Consider the following 19,045-nt stretch of genomic DNA (forward strand, 5'->3'; position numbering starts at 1 on the left):
TAATCTCAAGAAAAGTCCTACTCAAGAAACAGTCGTCATCCCAGCAGATGAGATTCATATTAACGACAAACTCAAATTTACCGAAGAACCTGTTGTGGTTACGGACTAGAAGCTCCACAAGACACGGAGGAATCGTATAAAGCTTGTCAAAGTTTGTTGGAATTCACGTCACGACCCAGAGCTTACATAGGAACGTGAAGACCAAATCAAGTCTAAGTACCCTCACCTGTTTCAAAACTCCCCTACAACCGATAGCACAGCTCGAATTTCGGGACAAAATTCTTTTAGCGGGGGGAGAATGTGACAATTGGCATTTTTCATGTAATTTTCATACAATGTGAACAGTGTTTTATATCTAATGGTTGTGTATTATGAACATATGATGTGCATGAATACATGGCTTACGTTTAAAGAACTCACAAAAATATTTCATGATGCATGATGCTTATTATTAATGATTTTGCCTCGAAACAGTTTGAACAGTGCATAAAACGAAACTAGCACACTTATTAGATAAACTAGTAGTACTGACAGGAGTTCAGTACTCAGACAGACAACATGTTTAGGACACAGATTGAGTCCCAGAACCCACGTTATACTAGAACCTTATTTGAGGAAATAAGGGTTTATGATACTGCCTTCCGAGTGACAAGTGAACACTAGAAACGGCCTGAAACTAGCTAAAACAATATAATTCAGCAAAATTCAGCATCTTATAGCTTATGTAGTGACCAGAAATAACGCTAGGATGTTCAGAATAGCTTAAAAAGTGTTGAAAACATTATCATGACATAATAACACAATACGCCATGAAAGTTACTAATGTTAACCTTTTTTAGCGATCTAACAATCAAACAAACACCCGAAAACAACTAGAAGCACCATGTGAACTAGTTAACCATTTTTTTATGTCATGAAGCTAGTTATGGTCTTACACATCATGTTTTACATCAAGAACATTTAAACACCCAAAAATCCTAACTAAACATATAAATTACCATTGTTATATACTTAACAAGTTTTAAACAAAACCATACCCCCCCTCCTAACTGTCCCCATGGAACCTCCACCCCCTAATTGTGTTGACTACAAGCTTTGATGGTCAAATATGCCACCTAAAGAACCAAGAGTTAATAAGAAGGATGGAAACTATGGACCAAGGAGTATTGTTCCTTATCTACCCAACATTCCATCACTTTCAAGTTCACAAACAACTCACCACATCTCTCCCCCTCCTCTCCTCACTTCTCGGCTGAAACCAAAAACCCACCCCCTTCTTCACTTTCATTCAAATCTTAGCTATCCAAGCATATCACAAGGTGCATCAAGGCTTTCTAAGAAGGTGTCAAGGCTTGGAAGTGGAAGGACCTTTCTTTGGAGCTTTTATCCACCATTTTTCTCCATTTTCACCTTCTAGTTTCTACCCTAGCCTTGAGCTAGTAGTAAGTGTCTTATGAACTCAATTTTTCATCTTGTTGTAGTAGTTAAAGATTATGTGTAACTAAAAATCTAAAGATCTTACAAAACTAAGAAGATGAACTCATGAAATAAACTAAAAATCATAAGAATATAAGTTGTTTATGTTATGTGATGAAGTTGTTTGATGATTTCTTGTGTGTATGGTGTTGAACACCACATGAACACTTGTTAGATGATGATTAAACACATGATCTAACAAGTACGTTGATGGATCTTGAAAGATCCATGTTGAATATACATTATGTGAAGTATGAACTTGAAGAATAAGTATGATTTTGTGTAGAATATGGTTCTTACAAAGTGTAGATCATGAAAAATGAAAGATTTGAAATATCAAAGTTTCAAAGAAACAAAGTTTACTTATGATGAACATGGTTTTGATTTTTAAAGATAAGTAGACTTATTACATGTGTGAAAATGAAATACTTGAATTATTTAAAACATAAAAAGTTGTAGAAAATGAATTTTTACAAAAATGAGTCTTAAGTTGTAAAGAAGAAATTTTTGCAAAATGATTCATATGAAGGAATAAACCATGTTTCTGAAGTTTATGGAACTTGATAAACACCGTGTTAAAAGACTACAATTTTTTATAAAACTTTCAAGTTCACATCTTCATGAAAATGCATTTTAATGCTTATATTAGGTTGTAAATTGTGGTGGATGATTGTTGATGATTTGAAAAGAAAATGATATGCTTAAAAGCATGGAAACATCCATTTTACAAAGGAAACTATGGCAAATTTTTTGTAAAATTTAAACACTTAGAAAAATATGTTTTTAACAAGTGTTTACAAGTAATCTTGGATTATGGTTTTAAGTATAAAAACTTCCATAATTTTTGTTATAAAAATGACAAGTAATGGAGGTTGGTTTTCAGTAATAAAAATGACTAAATATATATTTAGGAAAATATATATTTAGAGATCACAAAAATTATGTGCTATGTGTATATTATTTGTATTAGTTATACTAAAACTTAGGAACTTGAAATAATATACCACACAAAATACCAAAAATTGTAATTAGAGAATTACAAAAATTACAAGGAAATAAATATATATCTTGTACACAAATATTGGACATTCGAACAAATGGACATATTGGATAAAGTATATAATATTCCGGAATTTAATTTGTAATATAACAAACTTGGTAACGGTATATTCTAAACCGAACAAACGACAAAGTATGTACTTTTACAATTATCATAAAAATGTATCATATTTTGTCACACTTGAAAATATATTACTTTTGAGTATATGAAAATATTTATTTTCATAAATAACTTAAAAATATACTATTTTGGTGGAAAACTAAAAATATATATTTTTCTAACTTTGATCTTAAAAATAAATTATTTTTAAGGTATATGTGAACATTTATATTTACCAAGTCAAAAATATAGATATTTTTCTTTAAACATATCATAATATATATATATATATATATATATATATATATATATATATATATATATTTTAAGAATACAAGAATATTGATTTTTAGTTGTGCAAAACAATATTCCGGAAAAATTAAATATGTATTAAGTATGAAATACTTAATAAATACAAGAAAATACGTATTCCTATACGTACAAATACATACCAACATACACTAACAACACTTGGTAAAATACCCTCATACAAGTATTATACATAAATATAGAATACAAAGTGACATACTTAACATACTCAAAATACAAGTATACCTATGCTTGGGAATACGTACTAATGTATAATACTCAATAAACAGTATGTTGGCTACAGAGACTACAAACACGCGAATACGAGGACCATATGTCAAGATGAGTTAAAAATATATTATTTTTAACAAACCCCTTAAATGACATACATGCATTGCATGCAAAATAATATAAGTTAAAATATAATATTTTAACTAATATACTAAACTTGAATTTTAAATAATTGTGAGGAATTATATAAAGATATCATGCACTAAAAGCGTAACTCAATACAAAAACAAATCCCAAACAAGTCTTAGTAAGTGATTAAGACTAAGAACCGTTACAAGACCAAAGCGTCTAACAAAACCTAGCACGATTGTAGGTTGCACGACAAACCCAAGAAAACGCATTTGAGTACGCACGTAGCACAGACGCAAACTTGTGAGTTCAAGTCCCCCTTTTCTTTTAACGTTTTTGGTTTACAACTTTCGGGGGGAAATACATGTCAAAAATGGGTATGAATGGGTTATAGAATGAACTCTTAGATCATGTGAGCGTAGGCTATAACTAAGGTGCCATTAATCCTTTTTAGAACCATGGAACAAAGGTTAGATCTAAAGGGTATAGGTGAGCCCCACTCACGGTCCATGGGTGACCACTTAGAGTGCTGTTGTGTCCCTGTCGGGAGTGAACCGACACTATAAATTGCCTACTCGGGTTGAGTACCTCCTATGTCGTCACACATATTAATGTCCTTGCAAAACATTAATGATCAACATGTTTATAGACACTTTACAACCTACTTACAAACTAAACTTTCAAATGTTTCTGAGATTCATTTGATGCGCATACACATAAAACACATGAACTCACTCAACTTTTGTGGATGTTTTCAACTTACATGTATTTCAGGAAAATAGATGGATCTTTGGCGCTGGTGTTGTTTCAAGCTGTGAATTTCAAGTCTAGATGCCATCCATTTTTGGAGGGTTTTGATTCATATATCTCATCCTTGATGAGATATAGGATGCAAAACCTCGTAAAACTAGTCTTTTGTTAAATAAGTCCTTTTGTGGAACATTGAATCTTATGATGGTTTGTAACTTTAACTTATTACTTGTGATTGGTTGGAAACTTAAACATCTTATGTTTTGTAATGTTTTAAACTTTTGTATGGATGAACATCGCTTATTTTAATCATGTAGTTGTTTGTTATGATCGAATGCAATGAAAACTGATCAAGTCACACACATACGCTTCCACAAAAGACAGGGTGTGACATATTGTTGGATGAGAGAATACAAACCAAGTTAATGGTTTGTATTATAAATTCTTTACCTTTTAAAAATTTTATTATTTTTAAGATAAAAATATTTTTAATTAAATTTTTAAAATAAAGAAACTTTGTGCATAAAAATAAAAAATTCTCATCCAAATATAAAAATTTTGCGATTATGAAAGACAAAAGATAGTATCTGAAAATGAAATAGGATTACAAGTGTCGTGAGATGAAAAGAAATTTGTTTTGAATGTATTGTATAAAAACATATTACCCAAGGTAATATGATGGATTAGTGTCACAAATGTAGTAGTGTTTCGAAATTTTCTGATATAGTCAAGGTGGATGGGTTTTCATAACTTTTTGAAAAGACATGCTTTAGCTTATAAGTGGACACTCACCCTAAGAGTTCCCAGGTAAGAGTGACTGGTCCGATAATACGGATTTGTACGAACACTTTTGTAACACCTCGTAAAATCACGACCAATGATGTGTTGACACGTGTACTAAACTCTAATGAAGTCAAACGTTGACTATTAGGGACTAATTTTGCGAAAACTCAAAAACCTTGAATATGAAAGGACTGAAAGTGTCAACATGCTTAAACTAAGCCTCTGAATAACATTACACGGTATTCATATTCACAAATGAGCCACATGTTGGTCGAGAGGAGCCGTTTGCATAATTATTTGAAAGTTTGCGCGTCGAAGGGTTAAAAGCGCCAACATGTTAATTCTTACCTCTGAGTGACCTTTTAACAAACCGAGAGCTTCATGATGTTTGACTATACTCTCGGGAATGCTTAATATTGGCCATCTAAGACTTTTACGCAAATAATTGATGTTACGCGCAAGTTTGTAAGTTAAAGGGGTTAAAAGCGTTAACATGTTTAATTATACCTCTGAGTGTAGGATCGGTATTGTAGGATCGGTTTTAACACCGTACGATTGCGTAACGACACGTTCAACGTGCGGAATCCGTGAACGTGTGTGACCGAACACACAAGAACGTACTAGAACCGTGATTCTATTGAATAAGATGACGTGTACAAAGCCGGGAATCACGTGAGAGAACTTTCTCTCTCTAGACTTTCTCTCTCTAAGCTTAGATCTCCTAAATCTCCAAATGGGCAAAAAGTCTTAACACTAACACTATTACTCCCTATTTATAGGCCAAGGCTTTTAATGAAACTTTTCATTAATTACAAGATTGCCACCTTGCCTTTTGACTAGATATAATACTTTAAAGACTCGTTATCTTCAGTTTCTCGCTACGGCTCGGATTGACGAAGGCGATAGACATTAATGCACTAACAGTCTCCCCCTTGGATATTGCCGCAGTCAATCTCGTAGCGTCTTGTCTTTCACTTTCTCGAACAGAATCCCCGTGAATCTGTCTTTAGCTTCAGTTGCTCTCCCTCTTGGTAGTCTCTTACTTCAGACTTCCCCTTTCGTCAAGCTTCCGTGCTTTTGGGATCGACACATGGCTTTCCGTATACAAGCTCCTCCAAAATAGTTATCTGGCTCCTTGAATGCATATTCCCCATTGCGTTGAGCTTGTCTTCAGACTCCCCCTTAGACTCAGCTGTCGGGATCGTAGTCTGGCTTTCATTAGCCTCATACCTGCACATACTTTAACCAACAGTAAGATTTGACTTTATGCTCATCACTTGTATTTAAAATGATTAAATTGGTTTCAAATTATTAAGCCGATTAGACATTTCAAAAACAATTTTCATTTCCAACAAACTTTCCCAAAACTCTGTTCTTCCTGTTTAGCACTTGAACTTTGAATATCAGCTCTCTAACATCAGTTGTCGAAAATCTTTTTGGATTTTTCAAAATTTCTGCTAAAACACATTCTTTTTGGATTTTTGATTTTAATGAAAACGTAGAAAAGAAATATTCACATATAATATTTTTGTGAGTTTATGTAAGAGGATCATATCAGTTTATAAGACAAATCACTAGCACCGTTAAGCTTTTTAGACAGTTTAAGTTCTAAACGATTCACGCTGATTGACGATATAATTGTCCTCTTAAGCTCAATCTAAAAACTTTCGAAAATGCTTACTGATGCGTGTGTAGTGTAATATATTTTAGATATATATTTTAAACCCTTTTTACACTTTTTTTAGCCAAGTTTTAAATTTATAAAACACGATATTTACTAACACTAAACACACATATGGGCAAGTGCACCCATCGTGGACGTAGTATAGTGTTGGTAAGATACCGAGGTCGTCCAAGGACACAAGAGCTTTTAGTACCGGTTTATCCTCAACGTCTAATCAAATCAAAATGTTAGAAAAAGATTTTTTTTTTAAACTAAGAAAATAAAACTAACTAAATGCTGAAAAATAAAATAAAAATAAAAACAGATAGACAAGATGAATCACTTGGATCCGACTCGTGTGTTAGTATAACCTTTGATTATTTTTGCACTTTTGCACTTGTTTAAGAGATTATCTTAGTTATTATAGTAGGCCCCTCTTTTGAAGGCGACATTACCCTCAACCCAGTAGTTTGAGTCAGCAAGGATACAATCCTAAAGGGTTAGATTATTGAAAGATAATTAATTAAGTTATTAATGCAAATTATGGTAGGCCCCTCTTTTGGAGGTGATCTGAGTCAGCAGGGATACAGTCCTAAATAGTCGGGTTATAGTATTAATAGTAGTTAACTTATGAGGGGATCAAAGAGTTTGGACCCCCACCATCCAATACCTTTGGGTATTGAAGGAGGTCCTACTAAATCTGACCCAGGTCCCTTGCAGGACATCTAAACGCTGAACAAGGGCAAGACTCTTACCAAACCGTTCCCTTAACCCCCGACCAGGTAGCCAACATACCTCCATATAGACCGTGGAGATATGAATGGTGAAAATCTTTTATTTTATATAGACAGTAAAATAATGCCAAGACACCAAGGACAAACGATAAGGAAGAATCACCTTCAACATAAGCAACTAGTTATTAAAGTCATTAATACAAAACCAATTAAGAAGTGCAAAAGATTAAAAATAAAAAGTATTATACTAAACACTTGTCTTCACCATGTGATGTAAGAGACTTAGGCAAACATGGCCTTGATTGTCAAGAACTCTTACGATCAATCTTGGATCCCGAGACGACTCACACACTCTATGATGGACAATGGATGATGGTGGTGGATGATGGTGTTGTGATGGTGGTGGGTGGTAGATGAAGTGTGAGAGAGGTGGTGTGCCAAGGGATGAGTTGCAATGAATCCAAGCACTCCTATTTATAAGCTGAACAGAGGCCTGGGCACGGCCCCGTGCCTGTCTGACACTATCTCTCTTCATTAATTGTAATTCGCAATTACAATTAATGCGCCTGTAGTACTTTGGGCATGCCCCCGTGTTCACTGGGCACGACCCCGTGGTGAGCAATAGAAGCTTCTACAGGTTTGTCTTTTCTGCTGCTTCTTGGGCACGGCCCTGTGCTCGCTGAGCACGGGGCGTGTTCAGCCTTCCGTCTTCCTTGTTTTGCTTGGGAGGATGCTGTCGAGGGGTCGGGCAATCCACTCTTGTCCCTTTTCTTGTATTGTGTTAGATTTAGCTGTCTTTTTGCTTCTTTTGTTAATTTGAGCTCATTTAATCCTGAAAATACAAAAGGAAGACAAAAACATACTTTTTCCAACATTAGTACTTAAAAAGGGTTAGTTTTATGCCTCATTTGATGTAATTTATATGTTACATTTTACACACATCAAATATCCCCACACTTGAATTTTTGCTTGTCCTCAAGGAAAACTCTTTAATATGTGGCTTACACTCCCAAATGGAATGGGTAGAAGAGAAAGTTTTGGGCTTGTCATAGAGTGTCGGGATTTTCCAAGATTGTTTAGGTTTTATTTTTTTACTTATTTACAATCTTATTCGTCATGATTTATTAAAAACTTTTCATAAGGTAAATTATTTATTAAGGCATAACATACCTTTCTAAAATTCCATTTATATACAAGTTCACATACCTCATGGGAGAAATCACTCACACTCGGCCGAAGGTGTATTTTTAGTGAATCACTCGAGAGCGGCATGGAACGTATTCCTACCATAAGCTTGCCAAGCAATCAATCCTCATCCTTTTTAACTTTATACCTTTGTAAATATCAAGAGGACTTTTTGGGTGAAGGGTTAGGCTTGGGCTAAAGGTGGGTGGTTGGGTTAGTGGTTAGCAGAAAAAGGGCGAAAAGCGTAAATAGCGTCGGTTTTCGTAAAACATTTTGTTTTTGTGACTTTTTATTTTCAATAAAGTATTTATTCAAACAAACTTTTGTTTGAGGAGCTTTGTTTGTTTATTTCTAACTTTATTGTAATATATATATATATATATATATATAATAAACATATCCAAAGGACTTCTTAAGGTCCTTAAAATTTCCTTAAAACACCCCTAAAGCATGTTGTACAAGTCTTTTAAGCACCAGAAAACATAACTTTCCTATTATACCCTTCTATACTAAAAAAACACCGGATACCTATTGCGTTTAGGGTTCATTATCCTCATTATCCGTCCCATCTTCCTTCCCCGTTCTCTCTCCATTTTCCAGAAACCCTAAAATCGCAAGCCGCCTCCTCCTGTACAAACACACATTCTTATGAAATCAGAGAGATGAAACTTCGGTGTAGTTGCAGTCGGTGGAAAAAAGATCCAGGTAGTTTTTTCTGCTGAATGTTCTCTTAGATCTACCGGACCATCATCGACTTTTAGGGTTTTTTGTTGTTTTGTTGTAGATGAAGATGGAGCGGTGGAGATACACGAGCCAGAAGGATGAAGCCTTGCAGATCTGAGTTTTTAGCTACATTCAAGAACGGTACAAAAACATTCTTGCGTCAATAAGAATGATGAAGCTTCGGTGTAATTGAAATCAGGTAGTTTTTTTCTATTTTCTACGGAAGGTTTTCTCAGACCTACCGGGTAACCTTAATTTTTGACATTTTTGGTTGTTTTGTTGTAGATGAAGATGGCAAGCAAAACTTTGCAGATCTAAGACTTTTTCTTTCTCTAATAACTTTGCAGGAAACAAGCAGAGCTAGGGAATATGACAAGCCCGGATCTGATAGGTTTGCTTCTGTATGGTTGCAATCGGTGGATGAAGATGCAAATCAGGTAGGTTTTTTCTATTTTCTGCTGATCTACCGTGCTACCGTTAAATTTTGACGTTTTAGGTTGTTTTGTTGTAGATGAAGATGGAGTGATGGAGATGACAAGCAAAACTTTGCAGATCTGAGTTTTTATGGTTGTAAACCCTATATACTTTTACGAAACTTCTAATTTGTTTTTGAAATTTTTGATTTTTTCAGTTGTTTAGTGGATGATTGTGGCATTAGCTTCACTTGAGATGTGATTTCTTGTATGTTGAAGGCTATGATGATTTAGCTCTCCGCTTTAGCAGGTCTGTTAACTTCATATGCCCATCTTTATTTGTCATTAGTTTCATTTTGAATTGATTAACTGTTGATTTCAGGGTGCAAGTTAAGATGCACGTGCAATGCTCTTGATGAAGGATAGAGTTAGGGCCACTATTGGTGTAGTTTCCTACCCTAAGTTTCAAGCGGGTTCTATTTCTAAAGGTACAGATATCTAATCTTGCACCAATTACTGTGATTTCCGAGCCCTAATTTGTGTTTTAATTTAAAGTTTTAGTTACATTTTCTTGTTTTTCTCAAATTATTTATCAATGAATCGAAAGCCCAAAGTTTGTGATTCAAAACTGGAAGATTGCTGGTTTAATTTGATGGGTTTGTTTTTGAACTTGTAGTTTTTATGTACTGCTGATCTTGTTTGTATCTCCAAAAGTGCAGCCGGCTTACAATCCGTACACTGAGCCGAGCAAGAAATATACACCAGGCCAACTATGATACTTTATGGCATTGATAACATCCGAGATCTCTTCGGTCACAAGGTATGCACAATTGCATTAATCTGTTACAAATAATGAAAAACCGGTGGTGTGATTCTATTTTCGCTTTTTTGCAGGTGGATCTTGGCCTCGTTAAGAGTAACCCTATATGTCGTATTGGCTTATAATACAAATGCTAGGATGAATGGTCGGTTAAAAAACATTAACTATCAGTTTTTGATTTTGGCTGCATAATATGCTATATTTGCAGTCTGATCCAAACATAAAGAGTTTCAGTCTTTGGCTGCTACTGTTCCTGATTATGCAAGGCCAATGGATGACGGGATTTATCGCATTGTTGATATATAGCTAAAAGTAAGAAGTAGCTCAGAACTAAAGGTGGAAATATGGACGGGTTGGGTAACAAGTCAAAATCGGGTAATTTCTGGGACAGGCCTAACAATAAACAGGCCAGGGAGGAGAAATGCATTCCGACCGCAAACAATTAAGGAACTAATTCACGCTTTCAATGATGCTAGAGATGATAGTACAATAGGAGTTATTATTCTCACTGCAAAGGTACTTTTTTTCTTTTCTAATAACACAGCGAATATTATGAGTGTTTTTAACATATGATTGGTTCAGGGAACCAAAGCTTTCTGTAGTGGTGGTGAGCCGAGGCAAGAGACACGAGCTTGTTAAACGACATGTTTCGAGTAACCGACAGGAAGGTGATAATTGTCATTATAATTTATAAATTTTATTGATGTAATCATGTAATATGCTTTTTGATTTGTTATACTTTTTGTAGATATTATGCTGGAAACAAACACATCGATGAACTGGAAACACTTTGTCAAAAGAGGTCCTTAGCAGCGTTTCACTTGGATGAAAATAAGTGGGGTGTAAATATTCAACCGTTATCGGGATGTTCATAGATCAGCGGTTGAGAGACAACTGGGCTTTGATTCATGCCGTTGATCAAGCTAACAGGCTCAATGTGCCTGTTGCGGACTTGCGGTTGCGTTTAATTTGTTCGATCAGTTTCTTGGTGCAAAAGCTCGTCAGTTGGGGTTTATGTTTAGGGGGTTGCAGCAGCTGAGTCATGAGATTGAAGAGACGCTTCATATACCTTTTTTCTTGTTTCAGGTGAATAATGCATTGGTTTATTTTTTAATTAACTTGTTTATTACTATTGGCCATGGGCTTTCTGGTTTATAGGGGTTTTAAATAGGTCGGGTTCGTGGGCTGACGAGCTTGGGTGGCAGGTCGAACCCAAACAAGACACATCACATAGACATGTCCGTGGGTTCAACCAGAAACTGATATCCAAGTCATTCATACTAAATCCAAACTTGTGAATTTATTGTGTCGTGTCATGATTCATGCCCCTATGATTTTTTACCCAAAAATTCATATTGATTTCATTTGAGTTGAAACTTCATTTGATTAACCACAGAAACTAAAAGTTTGTAATAATTAACCACAGAAACTAAAAGTTTGTAATGATGTGTTACTAATGTTTTTTAGAACCTGATTTAAGAATATATGTTTGATCTAGGGAGAGGCCGTTGACACTATTCCAAGTTTTGTTAAAGAATGTGGAGCTTCACTTTTGATAACCGACCCATTTACCACTTTTGTTAAAGAATTTGGAGCTTCACTGTTGAAATAGCGGTCTATCTAAATGACAAGGTACTTGATGAATCATCAATTCTTTTTAAGAGTCTTTGCAGAAATCTTGATGTGGCAATTTCAACCCATTTTCTTATAACCATGTCGATTTGGTTATGTTTTACCCCTAACAGGTTAAATGGATAGAATAAAAATAGCTAATATGGGTCACACGGGTTATTTAAAATGGACAAAAATGCATCAATGTTGTTTGACATTGTTTTTGTAATCATATTAATATCATATTAATACATTTGTTATTCAAAACCGACGACAAATGTTTTTCAAGTCATCCAATCCGACCCATCCAAGCCATCTGGCTTTAAAAGCCTTCTTTGTCAGTCTTCCTAGATTTTGTTATTCTTTATATCTCAAATCATACATATACGACACGTAATGTATTTATATTCGTGATTGCAGGGCTTCGCATTTTTAAACAAGTAAAAGATAATAATTCAAGTGATTGGGTAAGTTTCCCTATTATTTACAAACGTTAAAAATGTTTGGAAAACTTATTTTTTGAATAATTTCTACTATTGTTTTCAGCAGTAGGGTGGTCGACCAGCTATAATGGAAGTTGGTGCGGTTAAGCGAACTTCAGAGGCCGTATTTAGCACTTTCTAATTGTCCTAGAAAAGGTATCAACAGTTATTAAGGGAACTTAAGGCCTGGAAGACTTAGGTTGCTCATAAATTCTAATGCGTGTGTATGTGTAGGTACATAGAAGAGACTGGTCATACCTCTTAAAAAACAGTCTGGCATCACATAATGTATAGCTTTGGAAGTTACCAACTGAATTCATTCTCGAGGCGTGCATTGCTACGGTTAGCGTGATGCTTGATTTCTACAAAACTCATATCTATTTTTTTTTAAATATCCTTCAATTTGATGTTAACCAGTCAAAAGAGGCAGGCTGCAAGGTTAGACAACCTCCTATATACCCCAGGTGCAGATTTTTCATGTTTTTCTGACTGGCCCTGGAGATTATTGTATTGGGGCATTTGTAACTCATAGTCTATATGAGTCAATTACGGAAGCCTTAGATAGCGATTTAGGCACCAAAAAGGTGAATTTTTTTCAGTTTGACCCATTTAGCCCAATTTTTAGTTAATTTATCTTTATTTTATCCATTTGGCCCACTTTTTTGTTAAAAAGATTACTTTAATCCTACAAAAGAATACAAGAATTTATCTGGATCTTATGGCTACAAGGATTGTGATGATAACATTTAAGAAGTATTTACATCACTGCAATACCATTTTTGTTCTGTTTTGTTGGCTTAAGATTCAAGTGGAAGCATAGCAATTTCAACTTGTTTGTATTAAAATTGGTTGATTCAGGTTGTATTTGTTTGATAACAGGTCAAACGGGTTAAAATTCTTGTAAATTATTATTATATAAAAAAACTTTTTTTTATTATATCTAATTCATTAAATATTTGTAACAGACTAGATGGAATGACCGATGGAACGACTCATTTCAACTCGCGTCTATATTTGTCGGAACCTATTTTGATCCAAACCAAATGGATACATTTTTGAAGGGCATGTTTTGGCATGCTTATGGCGTTGTAAACCAATTGGCCGACCAACAAAAAGGTGAAAAATTGGATCGGCCATTTTGAAGGGCATGTCGGAACCCGTTGAAACGATGAGAGAATTGATAAACCAACAAAACCGAATATGGCGTTGTAAAACCGACCTTAAACTATATTAATTGCATCCTTTTGTATTATCAAATTGCTACATGAATTTCAAATTTAGGTATATTAATAATATGAAATTAACATATTAAATAAAGTTTTTTACTCAGTCAAGAACATGTTACACTAAATGTAATATAATCGGTAAAAAAAAAAGTTTTCCTCAAATCTTAGCACTTTTACAATAATAGTAATAGTTAAAATTTAGAGATATAGAAAGATGAATCCATCCCAAGTTCTACACCTTCCATCCTTTAAAGCTAAATTATTAACCACAAATGATCGACGTAGTGTACGAGTAAACCACACTTCTTTACACACTTAACATATCGTAATTGATGTTACAATGACGCACTAGCATAAATACTATATAATATATCACGGGATGACATTGGCGAATTTAGAAAAAACGTAAAGGTGCAACGTTTTAAAAATTTCTTTTCTATAGGAGCAGCGAAATCAAAAAAACGTCAATTTTTTCCAAACTTTGCACTACTGGCGAAACATCAAGGGGTAACGGCGGCTACCCCTACTCTCAAGCTACATCCACCCTTGTGATTAATAACTAATAGAACATGAGTACCGCATTGCAAGTTGTCGCCGCATTGCAAGTTAATGCCCATTTGGTTATGGCTTAAAACCGAACCGCCCCGTACACACCCTAAACTCACCAACCTAAGTGATACGTTTCCCGCCGCATCGCGCGGGTAAATAACTAGTATATATATATATATATATATATATATATATATATATATATATATATATATATATATATATATATATATATATATATATATATATATATATATATATATATATATATATATATATATATATATATATACGAAGACCGAGCTTGTTACTAAAATAAAAGGTAAAAATAAAAAGGGTTTTTGGTGGGTAAAAAGGGTTTTGGGTTAAGAAATGAAAAGGTTTAGGCTCAAAGGGGCTAACTAGGGGGAATTTTTGGGTAGGTGAAAAGAAAAATAAAAATAATGGTGTTGAAAGAAAAAGGGTTAGTCCTAATGCCTCCATCATTTACTTACTTGGATTTAAGTTGGTAAGGACCAGGAATGAATTGTCGTGGCAAGTTCTAGAGTCGTAAGAACCAAGCGGCTATTCACACAAGAAACGAAAAATGAGCATTTAGCGTAAAGATGTATATTTGTATGCTCAATAAAGGCTCAAAACTCACTTTTGTGGGAATGGGTTTTTATGTGATCAAGTATATATAATCGAATTTTAACTAAGCTTGTCATGTCGTTTCATAATTTTCTTATGTTGGTTCTTTTTATCACGACGCTATCTGTCACACCCCCAAAATCCACCTGCGGAGTATCACCGCTTGGGAGCGTGACTGACCAGGATCAAACCACCAATTATATCAAACATAGCATTTAATAACAATCAAAGACATAATTAATGTTCAAAAACCAAATACTGTTTAAGTAGCGGAAGCAATATAAAGTAAACCCAAATAAGTTATAAGTTTAATAACGTTCATGATCCATCTGTCCACAACGACCTGCTCCTTCCTTGTGCAAGCTCCATACAGTACCTAAGGTCCTGCAAGGCATGCAGCAAATAATCAACAAACTAGTTGAGCGAGTTCACAGAAAATAAGTTCATAATCATAGGGCGTGAGTTAACTAGTGGGGGCTTCCCATGTTTATCCTGGCTAATGAGGGTTTCTCATCAACGGTACTTACTAGACTAACTTCCGACCATGTGTTCTTCTTTACCGAGAACAGGAAAACGTACGGGGTCACGTAGGCTTTACGTGACGTGCCCTTCCCCGAGGACAGTGGTACGCGTGAGGGCTACGTAGGCTTTACGCAGCGTGGCCTTCCGAACTGGAAGCCAGTGAATGGTATTGGGTTACGTAGGCTTTACGTAACGTGTCCTCCCGACCCGGGAGACATATGGCAAATAATCTGGGTTACGTAGGCTTTACGTAACGTGTCCTGACTAACCTGAGGACGATGGTCTATAGTCTGGTATATGCGTAAGTACAAGTAACACCTTTTTCAATAACATATCCAACCCAATTCCCAACCCGGGAATCCCATGCCTTGGCTGTGTGAACTCACCTTGGTTTGCTCGGTACGCTTAACTATTTGATTCCAATTAATCAGTAAAGGCCTATAATTATACATGTATTCACCATCAGTTTATATCCACTTATTTCACATATCATTCATGATCATAAAGCATCGAATAAGTAATAAACATCAATCTGTCACTGACACATAATTCTACCAACACTAACACATATGGTGGAGTAATTAATTGTGAAGGCTCACATGTGAATAAGCACTTATGTTGGTCCAATTGGAGTTAAGTGGGATTGGTTCAATTACATATCATTGGCCTGGTGAAAGGTGCATGTCCTAAATGGCGGCCCTAAAAACAACCAAGAAATATTATAAATGGCTGACACCAACATCATATGCAATGACAATAATGGCCGCCCACTTCTCCAGATATTGGACCGTTAATATTATTAGCCACATATAGTGAGGTGACCGGTTCTTTAACGTTATTGGGCCAAGCCCTTAACCAATGGCTATCATTAGCCGCCCACCCCACCAATCACATTATCTCACCCTAAACATGCACTCAATGATATCCCATAACAACATGACAGCAGCATCACAACACTTTACAATTGCCATGACACCTAATTCAATCATTCAATTATTATAATCCTAATATACTAGCCGAAAAGGATGATGTGGTCACATGATCCCTCTCTAAATCATAATTTATTTAATCAAGAACAAGTTCAAAGTCTATAAAATTTGGCGGCCCAGTACAAATAATATGATGAAATATTGGTCGAATGGTGATCGAACACATACATCACCTAATTCAGTCTTGATTCCAACATGTAAACATTATTATTCACTAGACATGCATGACACAAACATCAACGAAATCATTAAAGGATCCTTATCCTGCATGTGACTATCAAATCCCTAACAACTTTCATGCAAATCAAACATAGTGGCCGACCATATGTTTTATTTCTTTTTGGCTGCACATGCTTTAATCTCAATATAAATCAACAAGTGTTTACCTCAAAGTTTACGATGGAAAGGAGAGGAGACCTATTTGCCGTCGCACAGCAGGAAGATACTCTAGGGTTTCGGTTTGTTTGCGATTTTTCTTTTACATAACGTGAGGAACAAAATATATATACAAAACCCTTTATTACTGGGCCGAAGCCCATATGCTTTTCGTTGGCCACCATCTTGACGAAAACACAAGGGTGTTTCCACCTAGAATGATTTCGCAAAAAGGGGTTTTCAGGTGAGTGTTTTCGTGAGGTGTGTGGGTGTTCGACAAAAGTTCCATCTTTTTATTAAGTGTACTAGCATTATAATCATACCAAACATATATCAGTTAGTACACCTACATTGCACATCCAACATATATAAGAGCACACCAATATATATACAATATACCAAGCGTAATACGATTTAACAATTTACGAACATGTACAGTTGCGAACCAAATAAGTAGTGTTAACAAACAGCTTAAACAATTAGCGCGCAATTAATGCGAAGATAGAAATCGAGTTGTCACATTATCCCCAACTAATTGGAAATTTCGTCCCGAAATTTGGTATGCACTCACTGAGGAAGCTAGGTTCACTGATTTTCCTGGGGTGTCACATCCTCCCCCCGTTGATCTGGAATTTCGTCCCGAAATTCCGAAGTGGTAGCTTCAGCCTCAGCAGTGGTTGTACTGTTCGCGAACAATTGGGGGTACTTTTCTGTCATCCTGTCTTCGCGTTCCCAAGTGTACTCTGGGCCACGTTTGGAGTTCCAACGAACTCGGACAAGAGGGATTCTCTTGTGTTTAAGGACCTTCACATCCCGGTCCGTGATTTCAACTGGTTCCTCAACGAACTGCAACTGCTCGTCGATAGTAAGTTCCTTAAAAGGAATGATGAGGTTTTCATCTGATAGACACTTCTTTAGGTTCGACACATGAAAAACATTGTGAACTGCCCCGAGTTCAGCTGGTAGGTTCAACTTGTATGCAACTTTACCGATCTTTTCTATGATTTCGAATGGTCCGACGTATCGCGGATTCAGTTTGCCCCGCTTGCCAAAACGTACCACACCCTTCCAGGGTGAGACTTTCAATAAAACCCGGTCCCCGACCTGAAATTCCAAAGGCCTTTTACGCTTATCCGCGTAGGCTTTCTGACGGTCGCGTGCTGCCGCCATGCGTTGTCGTATCTGTGCAATCTTTTCTGTGGCGTCCACTACAATCTCTGGACCCGTGATCTGACTATCCCCCACCTCTGCCCAACAGAGAGGTGACCGGCATTTACGTCCGTACAATGCCTCGAATGGAGCGGCTTGAATGCTGGTGTGATAACTATTATTATAAGAAAACTCCACCAAGGGGAGGTGCTTTTCCCAGCCGTTGCCGAAATCAATGACGCATGCCCTAAGCATGTCTTCGAGAGTTTGGATTGTTCGCTCAGACTGCCCGTCCGTCTGAGGGTGATAAGCTGTGCTCATGTCTAACTGTGAGCCGAATGATTTGTGCATCGCTCTCCATAATTCCGATGTGAATCGTGCATCGCGATCCGAAATGATAGAGATGGGCACTCCGTGCCTCGAAACAACTTCTTTAAGATAGACGTCTGCAAGTGTGGAGAACTTGTCCGTTTCCTTAATCGGCAGGAAGTGTGCAGACTTGGTGAGTCGATCCACGATCACCCATATCGTATCGTTCCCACGCTGAGACCTTGGTAAGCCCGTAACGAAATCCATGGAAATTTCTTCCCATTTCCACTGTGGTATCCTGGGCTGCTGTAGTAGACCAGCTGGTTTCTGATATTCGACCTTGACTCTCGCGCAGGTCAAGCATTTTCCAACATACGTAGCAATGTGGGCCTTCATACTAGGCCACCAATAGGTAGTGCTGATGTCGTGGTACATTTTATCCGACCTTGGATGTACCGAATAGCGAGACTTGTGAGCTTCATCCATTACAAGTTCGCGTAGACCGCCATAAAGAGGGACCCAAATCCGGCCCGTTACGTAGTAGGCGCCGTCTGCCTTGTGACAACTCGAGTTTTTGACTTTCACTTTCGCATTTAATGCGCGTTGACTTTGACTTTGACTGTTTAGTTGTTGGATTGTGGACTTGAATTATACGAGTTGTGTGTTAATGAAAATATTTATACGTTTTGATTGTTTGATCGTGCATAGTTGTTTGCTACATTGTGAAACTTGTAAACTAGTTAGCATGAAACACATTACATTACACAAACAACCTTCGAAGGATGTTCACGAAGCATGGTGCATGAATCGAAGGATGACGAAACACAT

General features: G+C 36.2%; 1 long non-coding RNA gene across 6 annotated transcripts; it reads left to right on the forward strand.

Moving 5' to 3' along the window:
• Positions 1-8,985: 8,985 nt before the first annotated feature.
• Positions 8,986-13,405, forward strand: LOC110940711. 6 transcript variants are annotated; one of them, XR_002593469.2, is made up of 14 exons: positions 8,986-9,124; positions 9,204-9,341; positions 9,428-9,579; positions 9,654-9,865; positions 9,938-10,043; positions 10,275-10,375; positions 10,450-10,891; positions 10,958-11,043; positions 11,124-11,461; positions 11,874-12,007; positions 12,407-12,453; positions 12,533-12,624; positions 12,703-12,810; positions 12,886-13,405. It is a non-coding gene; the product is annotated as an uncharacterized LOC110940711 (long non-coding RNA). The 6 variants fall into 6 exon arrangements; XR_004892934.1 differs by having other exon boundaries at positions 9,490-9,579; positions 10,232-10,375; XR_004892933.1 differs by having other exon boundaries at positions 9,490-9,579; positions 10,270-10,375.
• The last annotated feature ends 5,640 nt before the right edge of the window (positions 13,406-19,045 follow it).

The sequence above is a fragment of the Helianthus annuus genome, chromosome 5 (genome assembly GCF_002127325.2).
Source record: "Helianthus annuus cultivar XRQ/B chromosome 5, HanXRQr2.0-SUNRISE, whole genome shotgun sequence".
Taxonomy (NCBI): Eukaryota; Viridiplantae; Streptophyta; class Magnoliopsida; order Asterales; family Asteraceae; genus Helianthus; species Helianthus annuus.